This window comes from Thermobia domestica, chromosome 17 (genome assembly GCF_964235325.1).
Source record: "Thermobia domestica chromosome 17, izTheDome1.hap1.1, whole genome shotgun sequence".
Classification (NCBI taxonomy): domain Eukaryota; kingdom Metazoa; phylum Arthropoda; class Insecta; order Zygentoma; family Lepismatidae; genus Thermobia; species Thermobia domestica.
The window spans coordinates 183,032,276-183,042,908 of record NC_137470.1 but is presented as its reverse complement, the minus strand read 5'-3'; positions in this window follow the sequence as shown (position 1 = coordinate 183,042,908).

Below are 10,633 nucleotides of genomic sequence, written 5' to 3'. Positions count from 1 at the left end.
AATTATTTCTTTTTTTCATTTGTTTGTTGTCTTTGTTCATCCAGTTGTGTCATCTGCAACACAAGAGTAAGTTCAAGGGAAGCATTTGTTTGTGTTGGAGTCTTGCTGGAGGTTATGCCAACACATTAATTAATTCATAAAAGAGAAGAAAATACATTAGAAAGTGCTCTGCCGGAATTGCACCAGTTTGCAAAGCTTCTCGTAAATTAATTCATTGCATAAGTTTTGCACTGACTGCATGCGAATATAAATTATTTTATTCTTTGTTTGTTACTGTTTAGCGTCCCATCACAGCACTGTGAGACTATATAAGACGGAGTCTTACAGTTTAAAATGGAATTCGAAACAGAGTTAAATGCTTCCCTCTAAAAATCAAACCAATGTCCGAAAATTGAAATGGGACCATGTGTTATTAATTAAAGTACCGGTTGGAACAAAATATAATATTGGGGCCGAGGTGGATCAGTGGTAGAGCGTGGGGTCTCTGGTTCAATTCCAGGTCGTATCAAGTTGACCTTTGTGGTGGAAAAACACCGTCGTTGTACGTTCCTTTGGGTTCTCTCTTTCCCTCCCACTTTGTTCATGCCACCATCTTATTCATTTCTCATCATCACCTTTTCCTTTAGCCTAGCCGGCATAAGCATGGGACGTAAAACTTAAAGATTGCATTTCATTTCACTTTTCAAATTCAAATCGAATTCAATTCACTTTTCAAGTCAGAAATAATGGTTTCAATAACAACCAAACGTTATGTAAATCTTTTTTTTTTTAAGGGATAAATACAGGAGGGATAATTTACTCTGGAGTGTTACTTCTTTCTGAAAAGAACAGCGCCTGCGGTGTTGTTCATATCTTCATATTTCACAAATATGTATTTCATTAATTTCACTACGCTGAGGTGTAGGTGGTTTCCCTTTTAAAAATCCACAAGTGGTAGCTTACTCATGTGGTCAGTCTTCTTCAGGAAAATGTTCGCTAAGCCAAACCAGACTTCTGGGGTGTGGGGTCCCTGCTTCGATCCTCGGGCATCTGAAGCTAGTATATGTGGAAGAAGTGTTATTTGAATGACAATACAGTCGAATAGGGGTAGCAACTCATGTGGTTCGGATTCCACGTTAATCAGTAGGTCTACGTCTCATATGGTCTCGCTGCTGAACGGGACGTTAAACTCAAAATCAACTCAACTCAACTCAAGGGGTAGCAAATACATTTTTGTCAACCTAACGATCCGGTGTGAGAAACGGAAGGCAATTTGCAAGTTTAGGGTGGATAACATGGTGTCTGTGGATTTCCTTAGGACACTCTATACTCTCTTCCCTTCCACATTTTCATTGCACTATTTTTTTTCCATCATCATTCAATTGGCTTAATCATCCGTCTCCCTTAGCATAAAGGACATAATCGTGGGACATTACTCTGAAAGATCTGAAAGATTTCAAAACCCACAGAGGTGAATTTCTTTATTCCACAACAAATGTTTTATTAATATAATAATTTACTTGTCTTTAAAGGATCCACAACAGGTAGTTTGTTCATGGGGATTAGTTTTACCGGATAGTTTTGGCAGAAAAAAAGGACTTGGGTGATTTTGTTCATTAGAGAGAGAGAGAGAGAGAGAGAGAGAGAAGGGGGGGTAGTAGCAGTACTTTACTTATTGAGTTGGAAGGTGATGGGGATCAATTTAAGTAAAACATTTGTTGATTGCTGAAGAACTTGGAATCAATGGGTGTAAAAAAACGGCAACTAGAGGGTTTCGCCCTCTCTCTTGGCCAGGGGAGTGGGAGCATCAATTATTCTTTATTAAACTCATAGCTGGTCAAGGAACTATGAAACAATCATTGTTATTATACACTAACAAAAAATCAAAAATAAAGATATTAAACAATAATATCATTAATAATATATCAATAATAACAAACTAGTAATGAAAAGTGTACATACAGAAAGATAACAAAAAGGCTCGTAAAAAACTCTGAAATTAATAAATAACGTAGAAAATGCAAAAATGGATAAATGATGATGAGTGAGGTGTTCGTAACGCCACAACACAACATATAGATGTTAGTACAAACAAATGCAGACTAATCTTCTGTCCTGGGGCGTCTCAGGACTGATGAGAAACATGGGGTAAGCCCAGATTAGTGTTGTAGTGAGACAAAAGCTATGATGGAAAAAGATGTGGAAGATGTTGACGGATGAGTTGGTGACGGAAGAAGGTGGCATGGTGATGATCTGCTGGAAGAGTGCGGATGTATATGGAAAGCAAAACTCTGAGTGGTGAATAGCAGTACTTAGATTGAGATTCTTGTTGTAAATCAGTAAATATGGTGTCAAGAAAGATACCTTTACGATCATGGAGACTGGTAGTTATGAACTTATGACGCAATTGTGCTATGTGTTGAACAAGAGAAGGAAAGGTAATTTTGTCATACAAGTGAGTATTATGATACGGAAGTTTGATCCTAAATGCAAGGTGAATGGCATGTCTCTCTAGAATTTCAAGTCTATTGTAAAATTTTGGAGGCGCTGAACACCAGGCTATGTGTCCAACCTCCAAATGTAAGTATACTCCGCACAAATGCTTTGTATGCGTTAAGCAATAATTTGGAATTTAAACCCAGGTCTGGTCAACCAGATGACGAACAAGTTGTAAGCGGTTCTTTGCTTTGATAACAAGTTTTTGAAGCTGGGGTCTCCATCGCAACTTATCGTCTAAAATGATTCGTAATTATGTTACCGTTTTAGCTGGCTGAAGAAAGTGATCTCCCACACGTATCTGTAGTAAATTTGGATTTCGTCTAACTTTGCTGCGGCATTTAGGAGGTAAAATAACAAGTGTTTGTGTTTTGTCTTCATTAACTGAAAGTCTTGGATTAATAATCTGATAATGAGGTATATATTTGTCTTGAGAAAATCCACAAGGGAGAGTCCGCTTTTGGTTGTGATTTTCTCGAGGATTTTCTTTAAAAAAAAAATATGATTTTGGTCATATTTCATGTCTAAGTATTACATCAATTACATCAATAACTCTACACTACGGGTTAAGACATTTCTCATGAATAAATCCAGAAAGTATAGTTTACTGTTATCGGTGAGTTTATCTTTGGGTGACTTTCTACCATAAAAGAAAACAGGTTGTTTTGTTCATATTCACTAAATAACCCTAGAATGTTGTGTAAATCACTTCTTGCGAAAATATTCACAATACGTACTTAGTCTATTTATTTGTTTCTCACACTTTCCTCAATACCATAGTACATTGTTTTGGTATTTCATAATCATTAGTTATATATAGTATAAATCTTTTGTCGTGGAAAATTGCACAAAGATAGTTTACATTAGAGGTTGACTTTTTTTCTCAACTAAGTAATAATAAATGTTAAGTAATACTTGCAGCATAACACGATTTAGTTTGAACAGTTGGAGCACGAAAATTTAGTGCGGAGGTCCCTATATTTTATTTATGTTTTTATTATTATTATTATTATTATTATTATTATTATTATTATTATTATTGGAGCAATGTAGAAAATAGTCAAATTGGACAAAGAGACCATTTTGTGAAATCAAAACTAATCCAACGTGTCAAGCTCAGAGTCATTTGACAGCTGAAGTTAGTATATGTGGACGAAGTTGTATTTGAATGACAATACAGTCGAATACGGGTAGTAAATACATTTTTATGAGACTAACAAGCCGGTGTGCGAAACGGAAGGCAATTTACAAGTTGTAGGACGCCATTATCCTTCACCTCCTCCCCAACAAGTGTCCTTATCTTGCAAAGTGCGTACGTTTTGATCTCACCACCGTATTTGGTGCCCAAGAAAGAAGACCTGATACCAAAAATGAACAGTTTATCTTTTAAAAAAATGATTAATTCAAACTTTTCGCAAAATATTTTCAATTCCGAAATTCTAACGCTCGTATTTCGAACACGTTTGCGATTAAGGATTTCTCATATTGTGTAATTGTTTTGTATGTAAAAGGGAATCGATTAAGCACAGTATCGAAGTGAAGTCAGAGTAATATCCCGCGATCTTCCCTAGTCAATGTGTAGAATCAGAACTGCATCTTTTCTCTGCTAGGAGTTCCGGGTGTAACAGTGTAAAGATTATGGTGTGTACCTGTGATCCAAAAAGGTTTGCTCAACTTCTGATGATACTGCTTTTCTATCCTGGTCACTAAGATTTCTTCATTGATATTACATTAAAAAATCTGGTGCGGTACGAGCTCCCATGTCAAGTAACATTCCACAGTTTTGACAAAATATCTGACTGCAGTCGTTATAATTTGCCAATAGATGTTACAACATTTTTGCCGCATCTCGGAGGCAAGATGTTTCGAACATTTGTGACATACTTAAAATATTTAATGGTGTTTTAACTTATAACGATATCCCTACTTCATTCTTTTTCAACTGGTTAGGTTGTTTTTCATTTAAGTCTGCAAATTTTGGAGGTAATTACGTTTAAACTATTTTCCTCTTTTCACCTTTCCAAGATTTGTTCGTCGCTGTTAAATTGTCGAAAGTCTAACAAAAATGTTTTTTTTTTTTTTTTTTTTTTTTTGCTAGCTGTGTTTGTTATTTTCAAAAATTAATTTTACGTCATGTTTTGATATTTTCCTTATCCATTATAAAGGGCATAATCTTGTTAACTTTCTAACAGCTGAAATGATTTTTAACTAGAAGTAAAATATTAGTACCCTCTATTCAAGAGTTATTTCAATACAAATTGTTTAAGTATTTCTTTATATAAATGAAGTTGAATACTTTGTAGCATATTCTGGCATTAACACGTAGGCTAAACAGCATACCACGTTTCTTATTAGCTCTACCAACATAGCATAGCCTAACCAAAACTTTTAAGCCTAGTTTGGTGGTTGCAAAGGATTCCTTTGATATATTACAACGGACGTAATTACAAATTTATCAATCAATATGGTAAATTGGAATCCATTCTCCCTTAATTATCATCTTACGAAAGGAGACATTCTTGTAGAAGGACCAGCAAAAAGGTGTGAATGTTTGAAAGAAGGGACCAAAAAGCGGTGAGTAAAAATGCAAGGCTTCACCGTTGAACAACGCGTATTCATCGCAAAACAATATTACAAACGTAAGAATAGGTGTACAGAAGTTGGTCGTAAATTATGTTCCAAATATGGACGTCAAATGTTCAAATTAAGAGAGTCTGTGCCAAGTTTGAAGAAAATGATTCATTGAGGAATGAAATTAGTCCAGCACACCGTCTTTCTGGCTGCTCCCAGGAAAATATCGCAGTCGTACGTGCAAGGGTAGAAGAGGACCCAAACACATCAATTCGTCGCCGCTTACGGCTACTGAATATTAAGAAAAAAAAACACCTTACTCATTATCTGCGTTTAAGGGCGTACAAAATACAGTTAATCCAAAAGTTGAAGCCAAATGATCACACAGTAAGTCGTGAATTCGTGAATTAGACCCTACCGTGAAAAGATAGCTATGGGGACTTTTCAACAAAACAATATTCACTGACGAATCACATTTCCACCTGGGTGAATATGTGAACAAACAAATCTGCCGGATATGGGGTACAGAAAATCCAACAGCTTTAATCGAGAAATTAATATATCCACAATGGTTTTGGGCAGAGTATGTGGATTAGTCCATATTTCTTTGAACATGGTGCTACTGTCAATAGACCTAGATACCAAGCGATGATTACACACTTTTTGTAAAATGCACTGAAAACAATGGTTGTCACCACCATGTCATTCCAACAAAATGGTCTCACTTGTTACGCTGCGATCGCAATGATTTATCTTTTGCGTGAAAAGTTTAGGAAACCCATAATTTCGAGCGGAGGATCAACTGGCAGCCAGGATCATGTGTCCTGATATCTTCATTTTTTGTGGAGTTATTTGGAAGAACAAGTATATGCCAACAACTCACAAATATTTCAGAATCTTAAACAACATTATCGCAGATACCGCACCATTTATGTGCGTTTAAGTGCACATGTAATTTGAAATTACAGATTGCTTGCAGAAATTACAGAGGTAGTCAGTTTTCTGACTTCACCATCCATTGTTAACCAGAACACGGGTCATTTTCATTCTAATATTAAAGTACTCGCTTTTTCATTCTTTTGTGCGTTTATTTAGCAAATAAAGATTAAAATTTGAACTCCCATAATTAGTTCCTGGCATAAATATACGGAGTTTATAGTTTCATATGTATTTTGTGTGTTTGTGTGTGTGTGTGTGTGTGTGCATGCAATACTTTATTTCTCGGTAACTACCGCAGAGACTCGAAGAAAGTTTTAGTGGGCAAGTAGTACATGGCCAATGTAATAAAAATTGTTATACTTAGTAGCCGGGTTCGGCTAGGAACAGGGTCGCTTGGCTCGGTTAGCCTAGTATGTGGTATTTTATTTGTTGATCACTAGTGGCCAGATCTAAACGAAATTCGGCAAGTAGCCCTTTGTCCAAAGAATAATGGTCACTGGAGTGGTTAGCAATGATCATCCAGAGACAGGCTTTGCTCGCTTTGCATGGAGTATTTTATTTATCAGTAACTATTGGTTGGATCTGAACCAAATTGGTGGGCAAATAGCCGATGACCAAGGAAGTAAAATAATGTTGTATTTGGTGACCGAATTTGCCTAGCAAGAGGCTCTCCTTGGCAGAACTCGACTCGCCTATATTTGGTACTTTATTTCTCAGTAACTACTGGCTGGATCTGAAAGAAATACGGTGGGCAAGTAGCTCATCGCTTAAGAACTAAAGGTCAGTTAAGAACTAAAGATCGCTATATTTTGTGGCCAGGTTTGCCCACGGAAAACTTGGTTTGACAGCAGAGTCTGTGTCCCATAGTTTTGGACACCTGAGTTCCTGAAACCTTCTAAGTTCAGTTTACGTAGATTTGTATCAGCATATACATGTATGGATGTTTGAGCATAACTCTGGAACGTCTGGAGCAATTTTAACCAAACTTAGTACACAAATGACTTACAAACTGGAAACGAATACTTGGAAGATAGAGCCTCTAACAGAATTAGGGAAGTGAGAGAAATGACACATAAAATAATGAAAAACGACAAATACTTGTCTCTAATCCATACCTTTCGGAGCCTCAATGTGGATTCTTGATAGTCCCAATGCGCTTTATGTTTAATTTGAGCCCTCATTACATCCCTCAGGAGAAAAGGTGGCATGTAACCATAATCGAAAGCAACCAATATTGTGAAGATATGTGTATTTGGACATATGGAAAAGTTTCTTATTTTGAACAATGGGACATTTTATTTTAAAAGAACATCTCAGTCAAAAGCATCATCATTCGTTTCAAATTAAATCACCTATCGACTTGTTTTTTCTAAGTTCATTTGCCTTTGCTGTCTGCCATTCATTTCTTACGTTGTAAATTTTTCAGTTAATAAAATAACAGATTGCTTCCCCGTCCGCATTCCTATCATCACTTTACCTTGGTTAATCTACGAGCATGCACTTTTTCCATCGAGACACAAATCAAAGTGAATAACCGAGGATATGAACCCGGAAGGAACGCCAGACAAAATGGATTGAGAGACTATCGGAAGGGACAGTCGACATGGAGCGAGGGACGAGATAGAAGGTAGACCGCTAGCTACATTTGAAATTGACGATTGATAGCCTTGCTCTATCTTAGAGAGCACCTTTGATTCAACGACGATGTATTGCTTTTTAAGAAGAAGTTATAAGTTTGTCTAAAGTTGCGGTCTTCGCGAAGTTGGTTACTCAGTCCGGGTTTCCCCGACTCTTAACTTTGGTTACTTGAACGACCAGCCAGCCAAACAGAGGGATGGACGTACGTCGGCCCGTTGGAGGAATCGTGGAGAGGACAACGATCAGACCTGCAAGTAAGTGCGAGTAGATTAACCTATCCCGAAAGTTACTCCCTTCTTGCCCCTTTTCACCCCCTTTAACATCACAGTCTGTTTCTTTTGTACGTGTTGGATTTCATTTAAATGCAACCCAGGTTAGATCCCGTACCTCACATTTTGTTAAGTTCTATATTTACAAAATCCTGGGCGCAACTTGTCGGATCTGACATCCCCAAACACGTCAATCATTAACTCATCATCTGAGCTCTCAGACCGACAAGGGGCGACTGCACATGGCGGAGATGTGGTTTTAACTTGTGTGGATGCACACATATCTGCGACCCTCGATTTATTTTGCATTAGTTTGTTTGCCGCCCACCGTTAGAATTTGATGAAATTCTATTTGTTTTGCCACCCTCCCTCCACCCTCTCAATTTGTTGTGTTATTTTGTTTTGTGTGCTTTTAGTTATATTATTTAGAGATATTTAGAGAAAATGGTGAATACTAGCATTATGGCACAAACTCGACTTACGTCTCTAGATTCTATTGTGCGCCCCACATTTTTTCACGGCAAGTATGGGGAAGACGTCATTCGTTTTTTTGAGTATTTCGAATCTTACTGCGTCATTTATGAGTTCAATGCAGTAAAGAAGCGTCATTTGCTTCCATATCTGTTAAGGGACGGAGCCTTAGCGTGGTTTCTAGCTTTAACTAGGACAGACGAATTTGTGAACTTGTCGTATGTAGACATAAAGAGACGAATGATCACATTATTTGGTGGTTTTGTAGTTAAGAAGGTGACGGAACATACTATTCGTTCCAGAGATCAAAAAGAAGGGGAACCTATTATGACATATATTTATGAGAAGCTAGATCTCATACTTAGTTTTGATAAAGCCATGCCGATTCAACAACAAATTAATTTCCTTATTGAAGGGTTATTGCCTCAGTATTTTAAGCTTACATGCAACAAATTGTTTCCATCTGTTGATGCGTTATGTGAGTTTTTATTACAAGAACAGTCAGCTGAGTTAATAGTAAATTACAAGACGCTCATTAAATCTAATTCGAAAGAACAAGTCTTGCAGTTTAGTACACCGGAATTTATCGCTAAGATAGCTGATGTTTCATTGCGCGATAATTCTCATGTTTCATTTCCTCTCGAAGAACAACGGGAAAAAAAAGAAATGCTTGCACGTTTGCATTATGATATCTTATCCGCTGAGAAAGAATGCGGTGATCAACAGTCAGTAGATTCTATTCCGTCTCATCAACAGAAATGTAACTCTTTTTCTTCTTTTTGTTCCTCTGAATGTAAGAGTGCCAAGAATAGTAATAATATGCATGATAGAATGGGCTCTGCGACGAATACCTCTGTTATGGTTAAGAACGAACAGAACAAGTGCAAACAGAATCATAGTACGTCTCCCGCGAATAATAAAATACACTGTCCGGCCAAAGCATTAGAGTGCAACATGGTGCAAGTCAGGAGAAGTAATAATTGTAATGTTTTACATAGCGGAAATAGTTCAGGGAATAGTGAAAGACCTGTTTTTAAGACCCACACGATTACTACGCCTATTGTTAGGGATAGGATTCTGCCTTGCATCAAAATTACTATTGGAAATAAAGAGTATAAAGCATTGTTGGATTCTGGGAGTCAAATTTCAATTTGCACTAGAGAGCTCCTTCCTCCGAACACTAGACTTGTTAAAAGACGTACTATCATCCGTAGCATCTCGGGTAAAGGACTTGAAACTAACACGTTAGCTGTGCTGAAGTTCAAAATTGACGGCTATTCATTTACGCATACTTTTAGAGTTGTTGACAAATTTGCATCTTCTGTTTTGTTGGGAAATGATTGGTTACTTCCTCAACATGTCACTATTAACCAGGATATTCACGTAGTTCACATAGTTAGGTTTGGGAAGCCTACTGATCACGCTTTACCTGAAAGTCATGCTATAGGCACAGTTTCTGAACAAACAGCGAACCTTATGCAAGCGTATTTCATAACGGCGAAATCTGTTACTTTGCCACCAAATTCCAGTGTTTCAGTACCTGTTAGAAAAATTAATGATTTAGTGGGAATTAAAAATGTTTTGCAACCCAATGAAAAAATCTATTCTAAAGCCGAAATTTTTGTTAATGAGTCTAGAGTGGATCCTGTTAATCCTGTCATTAGAGTAGTCAACCCAACCAACAAAAAGTTGTGTTTAGAGAAAAATCTTCATTTAGGTGAAGCTATTGACATTAGGCCGGGTGCTCATTATCCAAATGATACAGATAGTGTTCAAAATCATGGTTTAGCCAGTAAACAAGACAACGATAACTTTCCTGCTGGTTTTGATGTCAAGCGTGTGGACATTAACCCTCAACTTTCGGACGATCAGAAGCAAATGTTTTATTCTGTTATAGAGGAGTATAAGGATTGTTTTTCTTGGTCAGAGGATGATTTTGGAGTGGCCAAGGGCTACGTACATGAAATTAAAATGCTAGATAACGTCCCAGTTCACACCAATCAGTTTCCTATCCCCTTCCATTTAAGAGAAGAAGTTAAAAAACAGATTGATACTTTGCTTAAACAAAAGGTTATTAGGAGGTGCATCTCGAGTTATAACTCGCCTATTCTTCTCGTGAAAAAGAAGTCTGGATCTTATAGATTTTGTTTGGATTGTAGAGCGATCAATTTACACATTGCACCAGACAGTTTTCCTGTACCGTCGATAGAAGACATTCTTTCGCGTCTTAGTAAGTGTCGCTACCTGTGCTGCTCGGACTTGCTCAGTGG